Below are 19,222 nucleotides of genomic sequence, written 5' to 3'. Positions count from 1 at the left end.
CCCTGGGACCCTTCTACCTCACGGCCCTGGTCCCCCTGTCTCCCGGCTCAGGTACGCCTCTGCCTCGATACCCTGGTCCCCCAGCTTATCGAGCCCCGATCCCCCTCTGCCTCCCTGCCCAGGAACCCCTCTGCCTCCTGACCCTGGTCCCCCTCTGCCTCTTGGCCCAGGAACCCTTCAGCTTTCGGTCCCTGGTGGCCCCCTGCCTCCGGGCCCTGGCCCCCACGTGCCTGCCAGCCCTGGTCTCCCTCTACCTCCAGGCCCTGGCCACCCTCTCGGTCCTGGTCCTGGGTCCCCTCTATCTACCAACCCTGGTCCCCATTTCCCAGTCCAGGCACCCCTCTGCCTCCTGGCCCTGGTCCCCGCACCTTCTCAGCACCTGTACCCCTCTGCCTCCCGGCCCAGGTACCCCTCTACCTCGATACCCTGGTCCCCCAGCTTATCGAGTCCCGATCCCCCTCTGCCTCCCTGCCCAGGAACCCCTCTGCCTCCTGACCCTGGTCCCCCTCTGCCTCTTGGCCCAGGAACCCTTCAGCTTTCGGTCCCTGGTGGCCCCCTGCCTCCGGGCCCTGGCCCCCACGTGCCCGCCAGCCCTGGTCTCCCTCTACCTCCAGGCCCTGGCCACCCTCTCGGTCCTGGTCCTGGGTCCCCTCTACCTACCAACCCTGGTCCCCATTTCCCAGTCCAGGCACCCCTCTGCCTCCTGGCCCTGGTCCCCCCACCTTCTCAGCACCTGTACCCCTCTGCCTCCCGGCCCAGGTACCCCTCTACCTCCTGGCCCAGATCGCCGTTTCGCAGTCAGGGTACCCCTCTGCCTCCTGGCCCTGGTTCCCCTCTGCCTCCTTACCTCGGTCCCCCCAAATTCTCAACACCTGTACCCCTCTGCCTCCCAGCCCAGGTACCCCTCTGCCTCCCGGCCCTGGTCCTTCCCAGTCTCTCGGGTGTGGTCTCCCTCTGCCGCTCGGCCCTGGTCCCCCTGACTGCCAGCCCTGGTACCCCTCTGCCTTCCGGCCTTGGACCCCTGTCTCCCGTACAAGGTAATCCTCTGCCTCCTGGCCCTGGTCACCCTCTGCCTCCCCGCTCTGGTCCCCTTCTGACTCCCAGCCCTGGTCCCTCTGTGTCTCCCGGCCCTGGTCCCCCTCCACCTCCAAGCCCTGGGCCCTCTCTCCTTACCAGCCCTGGTTCCCCTCTACCAACCGGCCCTGGTCCCCATGACTTCCAGTCCAGGTACCCCAGTACCTCTCAGCCCTGGTCCCTTTGTTTCCCGGTCCAGTTACCCCTTTGCCTCCCAGCCCTGGGTCCCCTCTACCTCCTGACCCAGGTTCCCCTCTGCCTCCCAGTCCTGATCCCCCTCTCCCTCCCTGCCCTGGTCCCCGTCTGCCTCCCGGCCCAAGTACTGCAGTGCCTCCTGACCCTGGTTCCCATCTGCCTCCCAGCCCAGGTGCACCTCTGCCTCCCAGCACTGGTCCCCCACTGCGTCTCGGTCCTGGTACCCCTCTGCCTCTCACCCGTTGTCCCCCTCTGCCTCTCAGCCCTGATCCCTCTGTCTCCAGGCCCAGGTACCCCTCTGCCTCCCTGAGCTGGTCCCCCTCTTCCTCCCGGACCTAGTCCCCCGTCTCCCGTCCCAGGTAACCCTCTGCCTCCGGCCATGGTCTCTTCTGCCGCGTTTCCCTGCTCCCCTTCTGCCTCCCAGCACTGGTCTCCTTCTACCTTCAGGCCCTTGGGTCTCTCTCCGTCCCGGCCCTGGGTCCCCTCTACCTGCCGGGCCTGGTCCCCCTGTCTCCTGGCCCAGGTCCCCCTCTGACTCCCAGCCCCGGACCCTTTGTTCCTCAAGGTTCTGGTCTCCTTCTGCCTCCAAGCCCTTGGGTCTCTCTCCGTCCCGGCCCTGGTTCCCCTCTATCTGCCGGCCCAGTTCCACCTGTCCCCTCGAGCCCAGTCCCCCTCTGCCTTCGGGCCTGGTCCCCCTCTGCCTCCCCACCCTGGTCCCCTCCTGCCTCTCAGCCCCAGTTCCCCTCTGCCTCCCAGCCCCGGTCTCCTTCTGCCTCCCCTCCCTGGTCCCCTTCGGACTCCCCACACTGATCCCCTCCTGCCTCTTGGCCCTGGTCACCCTCTGACTCTTGGCCCTGGTCCCATTGTCCCCCACTCAAGGTACCCCTCTGCCTCCCCGCTCTGGTCCACCTGTCTCCCACCCCAGGTACCCCTCTGCCTCCTGGCCCTGGTTCTCCTCTGCCTCCAGGCCCTGATCACCGTCTGCCTCCCGGCACTGGACCTTCTGTGCTTCCTGGACCTGGTCTTCCTCTACCTTCAGGCCCTTGGGTCTCTATCCTTCCTGGCCCTGGGTCTCCTCTACCTCCCTGCCCTGGTTCCCCTGTCTCCCGGCTCAGGTACCTCTCTACCTCCCGACCCTGGTCCTCAGGTCTCCTGGCCCTGGTCCCCTTTTGCCTCCCTGACCTTGTCCCCCCCGCTTCTCGGCCCTGGCCCCGCTTAGCCTCTGGACCTGGTCCCCCTCTGCCTCCCGGCCCTGGTCCCCTCCGGTTCCCGACACTGGTCCCCCGTCTCCCAGCCCAGGTACCCCTCTGCCTCCTGGCCCTGGTCCCCCCTCCTCCTGGCCCTGATCCCCTTGAGCCTCCCAGCATTAGTCTCCCTCTACCTCAGGCCATTGGGTTTCTCTCCATCCTGGCCATGGGTCCCCAATACCTCCAGGCCCTGGTCCCCCTGTTCTGCCAGCCCTGGTCTTCCTATACTTCCAAGCTCTGGCCCCTCTCTCCGTCCCAGCCCAGTCCCCTCTCTCTATCCTGGCCCTGGGACCTTCCATGTCCCGGCCTAGGTTCCACTGTATCCCAACCCTGGCCCCCCTCTGCCTCCCGGCCCAGGTACCCCTCTGCCTCCCGGCCCTGGTCCCCCTTCTCGCAGCCCAAGTACCAATCTGCCGCCCTGTCCTTGTCTCCATGTCTCTCAGCCCAGGTACCCATATGCCTCCTGGCCCTGGTCAATCAATCAATCAATCAATCAATCATATTTATTGAGTGCTTACTGTGTGCAGAGCACTGTACTAAGCGCTTGGGAAGTACAAGTCGGCAGCACATAGAGACAGTCCGTACCCAACAGCGGGCTCACAGTCTAGAAGGGGGAGACAGAGAACAAAATCAAACATACTAACAAAATAAAATAAATAGAATAGGTATGTACAAGTAAGATAAGTAAATAAATAAATAGAGTAATAAATATGTACAAACATATATATATATATATATATACGGGAGCTGTGGGGAAGGGAAGGAGGAAGGATGGGGGAGATGGAGAGGGGGACGAGGGGGAGAGGAAGGAAGGGGCTAAGTCTGGAAAGGCCTCCTGGAGGAAATGAGCTCTCAGTAGGGCCTTGAAGGGAGGAAGAGAGCTAGCTTGGCGGATGGGCAGAGGGAGGGCATTCCAGGCCCGGGGGATGGCGTGGGCCGGGGGTCGATGGCGGGACAGGCGAGAACGAGGCACGGTGAAGTGATTAGCGGCAGAGGAGCGGAGGGTGCGGGATGGGCTGTAGAAGGAGAGAAGGGAGGTGAGGTAGGAGGAGGCGAGGTGATGGAGAGCCTTGAAGCCGAGGGTGAGGAGTTTCTGCCTGACGCGCAGATTGATTGGTAGCCACTGGAGATTTTTGAAGAGGGGAGTAACATGCCCAGAGGGTTTCTGGACAAAGACAATCTGGGTCCCCCTCTGTCTCCCGGCCCTGGTTCCTCTGTGCCTCCCAGCCCTGGTCTACGTCTATGTCTTGGCCCTTGGGTCACTCATCATCCCATCCCTGGGTCCCCCCGTCTCCCAGCCCCGGTACCCCTGTCTCCAATCTCATGTACCCCTCAGCCAGGTCCTGGCCATGGTCCCACTCTGCCTCCCCACCCTGGACCACCTCGGCCTCCTGGCCATGGTCTCTGTCTCACCCTCTGTCCTGGTTCCCCCCTGCCTCTTGGTCCTGGTCCCCCAGTCTTTCCGCCCAGGTACCCCTCTGTCTACGGGCACTTGTCCCCTTCTGCTTCCTGGACCTGGTCCCCCTATCTACTGGCCCTGGTGCCCCACTGCCTCACTGTCTTGGTCCCCCCGCTTCCCAGCCCTGGTCCCCCTCTCACTCCTGGCCCTGGTCCCCCTGTCTCCCAGCCCAGGTACCCCTTTGACAAATGGCCCTAGTCCCCTTGTCTACAACCCCTGGTTCCCACAGGGCCCTGGTCCTCCTCTGCCTCCCTGCCCTTGCTCCCACCAGGACTTCTCGGCCCTGGTCCCCCTTTGCCTTCCAGCCCAGTTACCCCTCCACCTCCCGGCCCTGTTCCCCCGCTGCCTCTGTGCCTTGGTCGACTCCTGCCTCTCGTCCCTGGTCTCCCTCTGATTTTTGGCCCTAGTTCCCCTTACTTCGGAGAAGCTGGGGGGACAAGGTCAGGGAGGCAGAGGTACCCCTCTGCCTCCCAGCCCTGGTCGCCATTTCCCGGCCCTGGTCCTCCTCTGCCTCCCGACCCTGGACCCCGTCTCCAGGCCCAGGTACCCCTCTGACTCCTGGCCCTGCTCCCTTCAAGCCTTCCAATCCTCGTCTCCCTCTACCTCCAGTCCACTGGGTCTCTCCGTCCCAGCCATAGGTCCCCTCTACATCCTGGCCCTGGTCCCCCTGTTCTGCCTGTCCTGGCCTCCCTCTACCTCCAGGCCCTGACCCCTCTCTCTGTCCCGGCCCTGGGATGCTTTACCTCCCGTCATAGATCCCCCTTTCTCCCGTCCCGTCCTGGCCCTGGTCCCCTTATGCCTTTCCGCCCTGGTCCCACTCTGCTTCCTGGCCCTGGTCTACCTCTGCCTCTCTGACCTGGTTGCCCCCTGCCTCTTGGCTCTGGTTCCCCTCTGCTTCTCAACCCTAGTACCCCTGTCTCCTGGCACAGGTACCCCTCTGCCTTCCGTCCCAGGTCCCCCTGTATCCGGCCTAGCTAACGCTCTGCCTCCCGGCCCTGGTCCCCCTCTGCCTCCCAGCCCTTGTCCACCCTGCCTCTCGGCCCTGGCCCCCTTTCCCGCCCAACCCAGGTCTCCTTCTGCCTCCCGGCCCTGGTCCCCTGTCTCCTGGCTCAGGTACCCGTCTGTCTCCTGGCACTGGTCCCCACACTGCCATTCTGCCCTGGTCCCCCTCTGCCTCCTGGGCCTGGGTCCCCTCTACCTCCCGGCCCTGGTCCCCCTGACTCCTGGCCCAGGTACCCTTCTAAATACTGTCCGTGGTCATCCGCTGCCTCCCGGACCCTGTTCCCCACTGCCTCCCTGCCCTGGTCCCACCCTGCCTCTCGTCCCTTTTCCCCCTCCGACATTTGGCCCTAGTTCCCTTTACTTCTGCGAAGCGTGGGGCACAAGGGCAGAGAGGCAGAGGTACCCCACTGCCTCCCGGCCCTGTCCCCCTCTGCCTCCCGACTCTGTTCCCCAATCTCCTGGCCCAGGTACCCCTCTGCCTCCAGGCCCTGGTCCCCCTCTGCCTCGTGGCTCTGGTCCTTTCGAGCCTCCCATCCCTGGTGTCCCTCTACCTCCAGGCCACTGAGTCTCTCTCTGTTCTGGCCATGGGTCCCCTCTACCTCCCGGCCCTGGTCCCCAGGTCCTGCCAGCACTGTTTTCTCCCTACATCCAGACCCTGGCCCCTCTCTCTGGCTCGGCCCTGGGACCCTCTACCTCTTGGCCTAGGTCCACCTGTCCCCCGACGCAGGTACTCCTCTGCCTCGGGGCCCTTGTCCCCCTCTCTCCCGGGCCTGGTCCCCCACTGCTGGCCTGCCCTGGTCCCCCTCTGCCTCCCGGCTCTGGTATCTCATCTACTGTACCAGGTACCCCTCTGCCTCCTGGTACTGCTACACCCCTGCGGCCCTGCCCTGGTCCCCCTCTGCCTCCAGGCACTGGGTGCCCTCTACCTCCCGAGCTAGGTTCCCCCATCTCCCGGTCCAGGTACCCCTCTGCCTCCTGGCCCTCGTCCCCCTCTGCCTCCAGGCCCTGGTCACCCTCGGCCTCCCGACCCTGCTCTCTTTACACCTCCCGGCCCTGGTCTCTCTCTACCTCCAGGCCACAGGGTCTCTCTCCGTCCTGGCCATGGTTTCCCTCTAACTCCCGGCCCTGCTCTCCCTGTTCTACCAGCCCTGGTCTCCATCTACCTTCAGACCCTGCCAACTCTCTCCGTCCCGGCCCTGGGACGCTCTACCTCCCGGCCTAGGTCCCCCTGTCTCCTCGCCCAGGTATCCCTCTGCCTCCCGTCCCTGCTCCCCTTCCTTTCTGCCAGCCCAAGTACCACTCTGCCTACTGACCCCAGTCACCCTCTGCCTTCCCACCTTGGTCCCCCTCTGCTTCCCGTCCCTGGTGGGCATCGCCCTCTCTGACCTGGTCGCCCCCTGCGTCTCGGCCCTGGTTCCCCTCTGCTTCTCAGCCCTAGCCCCCCTGTCTCCCGACACAAGTACCCCTGGTCCTTGTCCCCCATCTACCGGCCCTGGTACCTCTCTGTCTCCAGGCCCAGGTCCTGCTCTGCCTCCCGGCCCTGGTCCCTCTCTGCCTCCCAATCCTGGTTCCCCTGTCTCGTGGCCCAGTTACCCCTCTACTTCCTGGGCCTGGTACCAATGTCTCCCGGCCCAGGTACCCTTCTGCCTCCCGGCCCTGGTCCCCCTTTGCCTCCCGGCCCTTTTCCACCCAGCTTCTTGGCCCCGGTCCCCCTCTGCCTCCCGACCCTGGTACCCCTCTGCCTCTTGGCCCCGGTCCCACTCTGACACACTGCCCTGCGCCCTGACCCCGCTTCTCAGCCCTGGTCCCCCATCTCCCGGCCCTTGTCCCTTTGAGCCTCCCGGACGTGGCCTCCCTCTACCTCCAGGCCACTGGGTCTCTCTCCGTCCTGGCCATGGGTCCCCTCTACCTCCCAGCCCTGGTCCCCCTGTTCTACCAGCCCTGGTCTCCCTCTGACTCCTGGCCCTGGTCCCCCATCTACCAGCGTTGGTACCCCTCTGCCTACTGGCCAAGGTCCTCCCCTGCCGCCCTGCCCTGGTCCCTCTCTACCTTCCAGCCATGGTCCCCCAGTCTCTCGCCCCGGTACTCCTCTGCTTCCTGGCCCTGGTCCCTCTGTGCCTCCAGTCCCTTGTCCCACCCACATCTCGGCCCTGGTTCCCATCTGCCTCTTGGCCCTGGTCCACTGTCTCCTAGCCCACGTACCTCTCTGCCTCCTGGCCATGGTTTCCCTGGGCCTGCCAGCCCTAGTTCACCCTTCCTTCCAAGAAGCTGGGGGGACAAGGGCAGGGAGGCAGAGGAACCCCTCTGTCTGCTGGCCCGGGTCCCCCCTACCTCCCAACACTGGTCCCTTTAAGCCTCCCGACCCTGGTCCCCCATCTCCTGGCTCAGGTAAACCTCTGCCTCCTGGACCTGGTCCACCTCTGCCTCCATGCACTTGCCCCCCACCTCCCACGTCTCGGCCCTGGTCCCCCTTTGCCTTCTGGCCCACATATCCCTCTGCCTCCTAGCCCTGTTCCCCCTCTACCTTCTGGCCCAGGTAGCCCTCTGCCTCCGGGCCCTGATCCCCCTCTTCCTCCCGTCCCTGGTCCCCCGTATCCCGGCCCAGGTACACCTCTGCCTCCTGGCTCTAGTCCCCCACAGCCCTAGTCCCCCCAGCCTCCCCTGCCCTGGTCCCCCTCTACCTCCCGGCCCTGGGTCCCCTCAACCTCCTGGCCCTAGTGCCCCTGTCCCCTGGCCCAGGTACCCTTCTAAATCCTGGCCCTGTCCACCTATGCCTTCCTGCCCTGGTCCCCCTCTGCATCCCGGCCCTTGTTCCCCCCTGCCTCCCTGCCTTGGTCCCCCCTGCCTATGGTGCCTCGTCCAATTCTGACCTTCAGCCGTAGTTCCCCTGTACTTACAAGAAGCGCGTGGGGGGGGGGGGGGGACAAGGGCAGGGAGGCAGAGGTACCCCTGTGCCTGCTGGGCCTGATCCCCGTTTCCCAACCCTGGTCCCCCTCTGCCTCCCGGCCCCGGTCCCCCTCTGCCTCCCAACTTTGGTCCCCCCCCCCCGTCTCCCGGCCTAGGTACCCCTCTGTCTCCTTTCCCTGGTCCCCCTCTACCTCCAGGCCCTGATCCCCCTCTACCTCCAGACACTGGTCCCTTTGAGCCTCCCGGCCCTGGCTTCCCTCTACCTCCAAGTCACTGGGTCTCTCTCCTTCCCGGCCAGGGGTCCCTCTACTTCCGGGCCCAGGTCCCCCTGTTCTACCAAGCCCTGGTCTCCCTTTACCTCCAGGCCCTGGCCCCTCTCTCCATCCCAGCCCTGGGACCCTCTATCTCCCGACCTAGGTCCCCCTGTCTCCCGGCCCAGGTACCCCTCTGCCTCGCAGCCCAGGTCCCCCTTTCTCCCGGCCCAGGAACTCCTCTGGCTCCTGGCCCTGGTTCCCCTCTGATTCCCGGCCCTGGTCGGCCTCTGCCTCTCTGACCTGGTCACCCCCCCGCCTCTCGACCTTGGTTCCCCTCTGCTTCTCAGTCCTAGTCACACTGTCTCCCGGCACAAGTACCTTTCTGCCTCCCAGCCCTGTCCCCACTGTCTCAATCAATCAATCAATCAATCGTATTTATTGAGCGCTTACTGTGTGCAGAGCATTGTACTAAGCGCTTGGGAAGTACAAGTTGGCAACATATAGAGACAGTCCCTACCCAACAGTAGGCTCACAGTCTAGAAGGGGGAGACAGAGAACAAAACAAAACATATTAACAAAATAAAATAAATAGAATAGATATGTACAAGCAAAAAAAATAAATAGAGTAATAAATATGTACAAACATATATACATATATACAGGTGCTGTGGGGAAGGAAAGAAGGTAAAACGAGGGGATGGAGAGTGGGAGGAGGGGGAGAGGAAGGAGGGGGCTCAGTCTGGGAAGGCCTCCTGGAAGAGGTGAGCTCTCAGTAGGACCTTGAAAGGAGGAAGAGAGCTAGCTGGGCGGATGGGCAGAGGGAGGGCATTCCAGGCCAGGGGGATGACGTGGGCCGGGGGTCGACGGCGAGACAGGCGAGAACCAGGCACGGTGAGGAGGTTAGCGGCAGAGGAGCGGAGAGTGCGGGCTGGGCTGTAGAAGGAGAGAAGGGAGGTGAGGTAGGAGGGGGAGAGGTGATGGAGAGCCTTGAAGCCGAGGGTGAGGAGTTTCTGCCTGATGCATAGGTTGATTGATAGCCACTGGAGATTTTTGAGGAGGGGAGTAAGATGCCCAGAGCGTTTCTGAACAAAGACAATCCGGGCAGAAGCATGAAGTATGGATTGAAATGGGAAGAGACACGAGGATGGGAGATCAGAGAGAAGGCTGATGCAGTAGTCCAGACTGGATAGGATGAGAGCTTGAACGAGCAGGGTAGCGGTTTGGATGGAGAGGAAAGGGCGGATCTTGGCAATGTTGCGGAGCTGAGACCAGCAGGTTTCGGTGACGGCTTGGATGTGAGGGGTGAATGAGAGAGCGGAGTCGAGGATGACACCAAGGTTGCGGGCTTGTGAGACGGGAAGGATGTGCCGTCAACAGTGATGGGAAAATCAGGGAGAGGGCAGGGTTTGTGAGGGAAGACAAGGAGTTCAGTCTTGGACAAGTTGAGTTTTAGGTGGCGGGAAGACATCCAGATGGAGATGTCTCCCGGCCCAAGTACCCCTCTGCCTCCCAGCCCTGGCCCCACTGTCTCCCGGCCCAAGTACCCCTCTGCCTCCCCTCTCTGGTCTCCTGTCTAACGGACCTAGTTCCCCTCTGCCACCCTGACCTTGTCCCCCATGCCTCTCGGCCCTGGTCCCCCTTTGCGTCCTGGCCCACGTACCCCTCTGCCTCCTGGCCATGGTTCCCCTCTACGTCCCGGCCCTGGTCCACCATCTGCTGGCCCGGGTACTCCTATGCCTCCCGGCCCAGGTTCCCCTCTGCCTCCCTGCCCAGGTCACCCCCAGCCTCGGTCCTGGTCCCCCTCTGTCTCCCTGCCTTGGTCACCCCCTGCCTTACGTCCCTGGTCCCCCTCTGACTTTCGGCACTGGTTCCCCTTTACTTCTGATAAGCAGGGGGTACAAGGTCAGGGAGGCAGTGGTACCACTCTCCCTGCCGGCTTGATCCCCATTTCCTGGCCCTGGTCCCCCTCTGCCTCCCGGCCCTGGTCCCCCTCTGTCTTCCCGGCCCTGGTCCCCCTCTGCCTTCCCACCCTCGTCCCCCTCTGCTTCCCGACCCTGGTCCCCTTCTGAATCTCTGATCTGGTCGCCCCCCGCCTCTTGGCCCTGGTTCCCCTCTGCTTCTCAGCCCTAGTCCCCCTGTCCCCCGGCACAGGTACCCCTCTGACTCTTGGCCCTGGTTCCCCTGTCTCCCGGCCAGGGACCCTTCTGCCTCCTGGCCCCAGTCCCTTTGTCTACCGGCCCTGTTCCCTCTTTGCCTCCAGGCCCTGGTCCCCCACTGCCTCCCTTCCCCGGTCCCCCTCTGTTTCCCAGCCCAGTCTGGCTTCTGCCTCTCTGACCTGGTCACCCCCCGCCTCTCGGCCCTGGTTCCCCTATGCTTCTCAGCCCTAGGCCCCATCTCCTGGCCCATGTAACCCTCTGCCTCCCGGCCCGGTCCCTCTGTCTACCGGCCCTGGTCTCCCTCCGTCTCTTGTCCCTGGTCCCCTCTACCTCCCTGACCATGTTCCCCGTGCTTCTCATTCATTCATTCATTCATTCATTCATTGAATCGTATTTATTGAGCGCTTACTGTGTGCAGAGCACTGTACTAAGCACTTAGTACCCCTCGGCCCTGATCTCCCTTTGCCTCCCGGCCTTGATCCCCGTTTCCCAACCCTGTCCAGGCCCTGGTCCCTCTCTGCCTCCCGACCCTGGTCCCCCATCTCCTGGCCCAGGTACACCTCTGCCTCCTGGCCCTGGTCCTCCTCTACCTCCAGGACCAGGTCCCCCTCTGCCTCCCGGCCCTGGTCCCTTTGAGCCTCCCGGCCATGGCCTCCCTCTACCTCCAGGACACTGGGTCTCTCTCCATCCTGGCCATGGGTCCCCTCCACCTCCCGACCCTGGTCCCCCTCTTCCTCCCTGCCCTGGTCCCCTTCAAATTCCCGGCCCTGGTCGGCCTCTGCCTCTCTGACCTGGTCACCCCCCGCCTCTCGGCCCTGGTTCCCCTCTGCTTCTCAGCCCTAATCCCGCTGTCTTCCGGCCCAGGTACCCCTCTGCCTCCTGGCCCTGGTCGTCCTGTCTATCAGCCCTGGTCCCCCCTCTTTCTCCCGGTCCTGGACACTCTCTGCCTCCCTGACCTTGTCACACCGCGTCTCGGCCCTGGTCCCCCTTTGCCTCCCGGCCCAGGTACCCCTCTGCGTCCTGGCCCTGGTTCCCCTCTGCTTCCCGGCCCTGGTCCCCCGTCTACAGGCCCGGGTACCCCTCTGCCTCCTGCCCCTGGTTGCCCGTTGCCTCCAGGCCCTGGTCCCCTTCTGACTCCCGGCCCTGGTCACTCATTCATTCATTCATTCAATTGTTTTTATTGAGCGCTTACTGTGTGCACAGCACTGTACTAAGCGCTTGGAAAGTACAAGTTGCCAACATATAGAGACGGTCCCTACCCAACAACGGGCCTCCCAACCCTAGTGCACCGTCTCCCGTTCCCTTTGAGTCTCATGGCCCTAGTCTCCCACTACCTCCAGGCCACTGCGTCTCTCTCCGTCCCGACCATGGGTCCCCTCTAGCTCCATGCCCTGGTCCCCCTCTCCCTCCAAGCCATGATCCATGGGTCTCTCTCTGTCCCGGCCATGGGTTCCTCTTGTTCTGCCAGTCCTGGTTTCCCTCTACCTCCAAGCCCCGGCTCCTTTCTCCATCCCGGCTCTGGCACCCTCTGCCCTCCGACCTAGGTCTCCCTGTCTCCGGCCCTGGACCTCCAGTTTCCCCGCCCAGGTACTCCTCTGCCTCCTCGCCCTGATCCCCCTCTTCCTCCCGACCCGGGTCCCCCTTGCCCGGGCCCCGGTACTTCTCTGCCTCCTGGACCAGGGCCTCTTCAGCCTCCCAGCCCTGGACCCTGTTTCACAGCCCAGTTACCCCTTGGCCTCCCGGCCCTTGTCCTCCTGTCTCCCATCCCAGGTACTCCTCTGCCTCCTGGCCCTGATCCTCACCTGCCTCTTCGTCCTGATCCCCATCTGCCTCCTGGCCCTGGTCCCCCTCTACCTCCCAGCCTTGGTCCCCCTGTTTCCCAGTCTAGGTTCCCCTCTGCCTCCTGGCCCAGGTCCCCCTCTGCCTCCCGGTCCTCGTCCCCAAGGCCTCTCGGCTCTGGTCCCCCTGTGCCTCCGGCCAAGGTACCACACTGCCTCCTAGATGAAATGCCCTTCAGCTTCCTTGCCCTGGCTCCCATCTACCAGCCCAGGTATCCCTTGGCCTCCCAGATCTGACCCCCCTGTATCCCTTTCCAGGAACCCCTCTGCCTCCTGGCCCTGGTCCCCCTCTGCAGCCTGCCCTGGTCCTGTGCCTCCCGGCCCTGGTCTCCTTCTACCTCCAGGCCCTTGGGTGTCTCTCCGTCCCAGCCCTGGGTCCCCTCATCATCAAACGTATTTATTGAGTGCTTACTGTGTGCAGAGCACTGTACTAAGCGCTTGGGAAGTACAAGTTGGCAACATATACAGAGAGTCCCTACCCAGCAGTGGGCTCACAGTCTAAAAAGGGGAGACAGAGAACAAAACCAAACATACTAACAAAATAAAATAAATAGAATAGATATGTACAAGTAAAATAAATAAATAAATAGAGTAATAAATATGTACAAAGATATATTCATATATACAGGTGCTGTGGGGAAGGGAAGGAGGTAAGATGGGGGATGGAGAGGGGGACAAGGGGGAGAGGAAGGAAGGTGCTCAGTCTGGGAAGGCCTCCTGGAGGAGGTGAGCTCTCAGTAGGGCCTTGAAGGGAGGAAGAGAGCTAGCTTGGCGGCTGGGCAGGGGGAGGGCATTCCAGGCCCGGGGGATGACATGGGCCGGGGAATGTAGGTCCCCTCTACTTCAAGATTCTGTGTTATGCCCAGAAATGTCCTTTCTCTGGGGACTGAGACTTTGCAATGACCCTGAAGAGGGACTAGAGACACAGCAGATCTTGTCCCGTCTCTAGAATTAAGGGCCCTGGCTCTTCTCAGTCCCAATCGAGTCAGACAGAACTAGCTTCCTGCACAGAGCCCCAGACCCTGTTCTCTCATGAGTGGCAGCTGCTTCATTACTCATCTTATTCACACACACACACGCACACACAAACACACACACACACAAACACACACACACACATTCCCTGTGGAGTAGCAATACAGGTCACTTAGTAATGGGGTAAATCTGGGGGTGGAATGTGCCCACGGTGTAATAGGCAGAAGAGAAACACTGAGCAGCTGCTCTGGAGAGATGCCCCTGGAACCAGAACCATTCTCTGGTCGGAGCGCAGCAGCCTGCCCCCTGGCGGCACCAATCGTTATTCTGGAAGGCTGCGACTCTCTATCACCCCCTGGTGGCAGCAGTGGGCTTGTTCGGTGGGCTGAGCTTGGTGGCAGTACTATTGTACTATAATGATAATAATAATAATAACAATAATAATTGTACTTAATAATAATAATGATGGTATTTGTTAAGCGCTTACTATATGCAAAGCACTGTTCTAAGCACTGGGGTATACAAGGTGATCAGGTTATCCCTCGTGGGGCTCACAGTCTTAATCCCCATTTTACAGATGAGGTAACTGAGGCACAGAGAAGTTAAGTGACTTGCCCAAAGTCACACAGCTGACAATTGGCAGAGGCGGGATTTGAACCCGTGACTTCTGACTCCAAAGCTCGGGCTCTTTCCCCTGAGCCACGCTATTTCTCTATTGTTAAGCACTTGCTATGTGCCAAGCACTCTTTTTTATGGCATTTGTTAAGCACTTACTATGTGCAAAACACTGCTCTAAGCACTAGGGAGTTTACAAGGTGATCAGGTTGTCCCACGGGGGGCTTACAGTCTTAATCCCCATTTTACAGATGAGGTAACCTAGGCACGGAGAAGTTAAGGGACTTGCCTAAAGTCACACAGCTGACAATTGGCAGAGTCAGGACTTGAACTCATGACCTCTGACTCCAAAGTCCGTGCTCTTTCCACTGAGCCACGCTGCTTCTCTGTTCTAAGCAACCTGCACTGTTCTAAGCACTGGGGTAGATACAAGGTAATCGGGTTGTTCATGGTCATAATCCCCATTTTACATTCATTCATTCATTCAGTCGTATTTATTGAGCGCTTACTGTGTGCAGAGCACGGTACTAAGCGCTTGGGAAGAACAAGTTGGCAACATATAGAGGTGGTCCCTGCCCAATAACGGGCTCACAGTCTAGGTAACTGAGGCACAGAGAAGTTAAGTGACTTGCCCAAGGTCACACAGCAGACAAGTGGCAGAGCTGGAATTAGAACTCATGACCTCTGACTCCCAAGCCCGTGCTCTTTCCACTAAGCCAGCGTGGCTTCATGGCTTAGTGGATAGGACGGGACTGGGGGTTAGAAGGTCCTGTGTACTAATCCCGGTTCTGCCACATGCTTGCTGTGTGACCTCGGGCAGTTACCTCAGTTACCTCACCTGTAAAATGGGGATTAAGACTAATATGGGCCTCATAGGCCCATATGGGACAGGGACCGTGTCCAGCCTGATTAACCTGGATCTACCCTAATTCTTGCAACAGTGCTTGGCACAAAGTAAGCACATAAAATGTACCGTTATTATCATTATTATTATTATTATTATTATTATTATTATTATTATATTATTATTATACAGCAGTAGGCTTGTTCTGGGATGTTGCTCCTCTCTACCGCCCCATAGTGCTACTAGGCAGTATTCTGTGCAGCTGCACCTCTCAATCACCCCCTCACAGCATCAGGTGTCGTTCTGGGAGGCACGGGCCTGTAAATCCGAGGACGTGGGTTCCAATCCCGGCCCTACCACATGTCTTCTCTGTGAAAGTGGGCATGTCACCTCACTTCTCTGAGGCTCAGTTAACTCATCCATAAAATGGGGATTAAGACTGTGAGTCTCATGTGGGACATGGACTATCCGATCTGATTACCCTGTATCTACCCCAGGATTTAGAACAGTGTTAGGCACACAGTACGTGCTTAACAAATACCACCACAATAACTATTATGATGATTATTATGATTTTATTATTATTATTTTAGAGACAAGATAACTGAGGCATAGAAGCGTGAAATGACTTGTCCAAGGTCACTCAGAAGACACACAGCAGGGTCTGGATTAGAAGTCATGTCTGACCCCCCAGGCTCTATCCACTAGGCGGCGGTGCTTCTCTCCCACGCCGCGCCTATCTATCGCTATCTGGTGATACTTTGCTCTTTCAGCGGCGGCTTACCCCATGGGCCACCGTCTCGTCTATCTGGCCTGCTCCTCCTTTTCCAAGTCCCTCTTCTGGTTATACTTCCCAAGCGCTTAGCACAGTGCTCTGCACACAGTAAGCGCTCAATAAATATAATTGATTGATTGATTGGAACTCCCTCTCCCTCCCTTCAAATGTGCCAGACCGTCATTATCCCCCCCTCCAAAGCATTAATGTCACAACTCCGCCAAGCGGCCTTCTCTGATTACACCCTCTTTCCTCCGGCTCCTTCTCCCTTCTGTATTGTCTACACCCTGGGATTTGTGAAATTTGAACAATCGCTTTTGGCCCTGCATCATTTGTATGCATATCCGAGCAATCGAACAGAAAGAGTCTAGGCCTAACAAACACTAAAATAATGACTGAAATTAAGAAATGAAAAAAAGTCAGGTGGCAAGAGAAATGAGAAGAGCACCTACGCTGATCAATCCCCCAAAGACTGGCCAAATCCAACTTCCCAGATAATAATAATAACATCTGTGGTCTTTGTTAAGCACTTATTATCTTCCAGATACTGTACTAACCGCTGGCTTAGACACAAGATAACTGGGTTGTACACAGTCCCTGTCCCACACTGGGCTCACAGTCTTAATCCCTATTTTATAAATGAGGAAACTGAAGCAGAGAGATTAATGGAGAAGGGAAGGTCAGCGGCTTTGAATGATCCCTGCCGGATCACTTGGAGAGTATCAAGGATGGGGAAGAGAGAGGCAGAGATGCTGGATGGTCCATGCTGGGTCACTGAAGGAGAGTCAGGGATGAGGAGGACAAAGACCAGGGGGTTGGATGGTCACACTGCCAAGGACGTGGTGGTGTGACCATTTGGTTTGGGGTTATTGTTCAAGTTTTTGCGGGGACAAACGACCAACTACCAGTGGACCGAAAGGGTTTCTACCCTCACTCACAGGGCCAAGCCCCTGGCTGAGCAGAATTCATCGGTCAGCCAGTCAATTCGATTTACTGGGCAATTACTGTGCGCAGAGCACAATATGAAGCAGTTGGCGGAGTACAATATAACAGTATTCATTCAATCATTCATTCAATCGAATTAATGGAGCGCTTACTGTGTGCAGAACACTGTACTAAGCGCTTGGAAAGTACAATTCGGCAACAGATAGAGACAGTCCCTATTCAACAACGGGCTCACAGTGTAGAAGGGAGAGACGGACTACAAAACAAAACAAGTAGACAGGCATCAATAGCATTAAAATAGATAAATAAAATTATAGCTATATATACGTCATTAATAAAATAAATAGAATAAGAACTATGTAAAAATATAAACATGTGCTGTGGAAGGAGTAAAGCAGAGGGAGGGAGTCGGGGAGATGGGGAGGGGAGGAGGAGCAGAGGATAAGGAGGGGGCTCAGTCTGGGAAGGCCTCCTGGAAGAGGTGAGCTCTCAGGAGGGCTTTGAAGGGAGGAAGAGAGCTATCTTGATGGATGTGTCGAGGGAGGGCATTCCAGGCCAGAGGTAGGATGTGGGTCAGGGGTCAATGGCGGGACAGGAGAGAACGAGGCCCAGGGAGGAGGTGAGGAGCAGAGGAGTGTGTGGGCTGGGCTGTAGAAGGAGAGAAGGGAGGTGAGGTAGGAGGGAGCAAGGGGATGGAAACATATCAAGTCAACAGTGAGGAGTTTTTGCTTCATGCTTAGGTTGATGGACAACCACTGGAGATTTTTGAGGAAGGAAGTGATATGCCCAGAGAGTTTCTGTAGAAAAGTACTCCGGGCAGCAGAGTGAAGTATAGACTGAAGCGGGGAGAGACAGGAGGATAGGAAATCATAAAGGAGACTGATGCAGTCATCCAGTCGGGATAGGATGAGATATTGAACCAAGAAGGTAGCGGTTTGGATGGAGGGAAGTACGGATCTTGGTGATGTTGTGAAGGTGAGACCGGTAGGTTTTGGTGATGGAATTGGATGTGTGGGGTGAATGACAGAGCAGAGCCAAGGATGACTTGACTGGACCCAATATAACAAAGGCATTCCTTGATTATTATTATTATTATTATTATTATTATTATTATTATTATTATTATTTATGCATTATTTATTTACTATTATTATGGTATTTATTAAGCGCTTACCGTGTGCCAAACAGTTACAAGAATTGGGATGGATACAAGACAATCAGGTTGTCCCACATGGGCTCACAGTCTTCATTCCTATTTTAAAGGTGACGTAACTGAGGTACAGAGAAGTGAAGTTACTTGTCCAAATGGCGGAGCTGGGATTAGAACCCACATACTCTGAATCCCAAGCCCATGCTCTTGCCGCTATGCTACACTGCTTCACTGACCACAGTGAGTTTACAGTCTAGAGGGGGAGACAGCACGCATATAAAGAAATAAATTACACATATGGATGTAAGGGCTGAGGGCCTGGAAAGGAGGTAATGCATGATGGGAGCAAGTCAGAGCAATGCAGAAGGAAGTGGGAGAAGAGGAAAGGAGGGCTGTCAGGGAAGGCCTCTGGAAGAAATGGACCTTTATTGAGGCTTTGAAGGTGGGTATAGTCATTGTCTGTCGGATATGAGGAGGGAGGCCGTTCCAGGCCGGAGGCAGGATATGGGCGAGAGGTCGGCGGTGAGATGGACTAGGACGAGGTACAGTCAGAAGGTTGGCATTAGAGAGGTGAAGGGTGTAGGCTGGATTGTAATAGGAGAATAGCGAGGTGAGGTAGGATTGGGCGGGAAGGTGAGAGAGTGCTCTAATGCCCAGACTGAGGAGTTTCTGTTTGATGAAGAGGTGGATGGGCAACCACTGGAGTTTGTTGAGGAGTGGGGAAACGCATCCTGGATGTTTCTGTAGAAAAATGTTGGTAGCAGAGTGAAGTATGGACTAGACTGGGGGAGAGAGAGAAGGACTGAGTTTGTGTAGACAGGGGCGCGGATGCAAGAAGGTTTGTTCCAGCTATCGAGTTTGGGGCCCCGGGGCTTCGAAAAGCAGTGTGGCTCAGTGGAAAGAGCACAACGGCCTTGGGAGTCAGAGGTCATGGGTTCTAATCCCGGCTCCAGCACTTGTCAGCTGTGTGACTTTGGGCAAGTCACTTCACTTCTCTGTGCCTCAGTTAGCTCATCTGTAAAATGGAGATTAAATCTGTAAGCCCCACGTGGGACAGTCTGATTACCTTGTATCCTTCCCAGCGCTTAGAAAAGGGGTTTGTACATAGCAAGTGCTTACCAAATGCCATTATAATAATTATCATTATTCTCCATCCCAGTCAAGTCACACTGAACCAGTTCCCTGCACAGGGCCCTATCCCCGTTTTCAATATCAGCCTCTGCAAGATGTGACAGCCCCCTCCTCATTCTCTCCTCCAGAGATGAACTTTTAAGCATGCAAATTCATAAACAAACATTCACCAGCCATAAAACAACACTTTCCTTTAGAGGTGGCAGCCCAGCTCCTGGCTCCAACTCTCCACGAGGACTAAGCTTGGGAAATCTGCTGCTCTGTACGCAGGCTGTGGTCATGGTAAGGGTCCCCACTCCCTCAGGTGGCATGAGACATGAGAACCGGACCTATGCTGATCAATCCCCAACAGAATGGCCAAATCCGACTTCACGAATAATCATAATTGTGGTTATTGTTTAGCGCGTACCATGTGCCAGACGCTGTCCTAACCGCTGGTGTAGATACACGATAATTGGTTTGGACACAGTACCTGTCCCACACTGGTCTCACAGTCAATCTCCATTTTACACATGTGGAAACTGAGGCACAGAAATTAATGGAGAAGGGAAAGTCAGGGGTTTTGGATGGTCCCTGCTGGATCCCTGGGGGAGAGTCAGGGATGGGGAGGGGAGAGGCAGGGTGTTAGATGGTCCATTCTGGGTCACTAGGGGAG

Source organism: Tachyglossus aculeatus (genome assembly GCF_015852505.1).
Source record: "Tachyglossus aculeatus isolate mTacAcu1 chromosome 12 unlocalized genomic scaffold, mTacAcu1.pri SUPER_6_unloc_1, whole genome shotgun sequence".
NCBI lineage: Eukaryota > Metazoa > Chordata > Mammalia > Monotremata > Tachyglossidae > Tachyglossus > Tachyglossus aculeatus.
Note: the sequence above shows the minus strand (reverse complement) of the source record.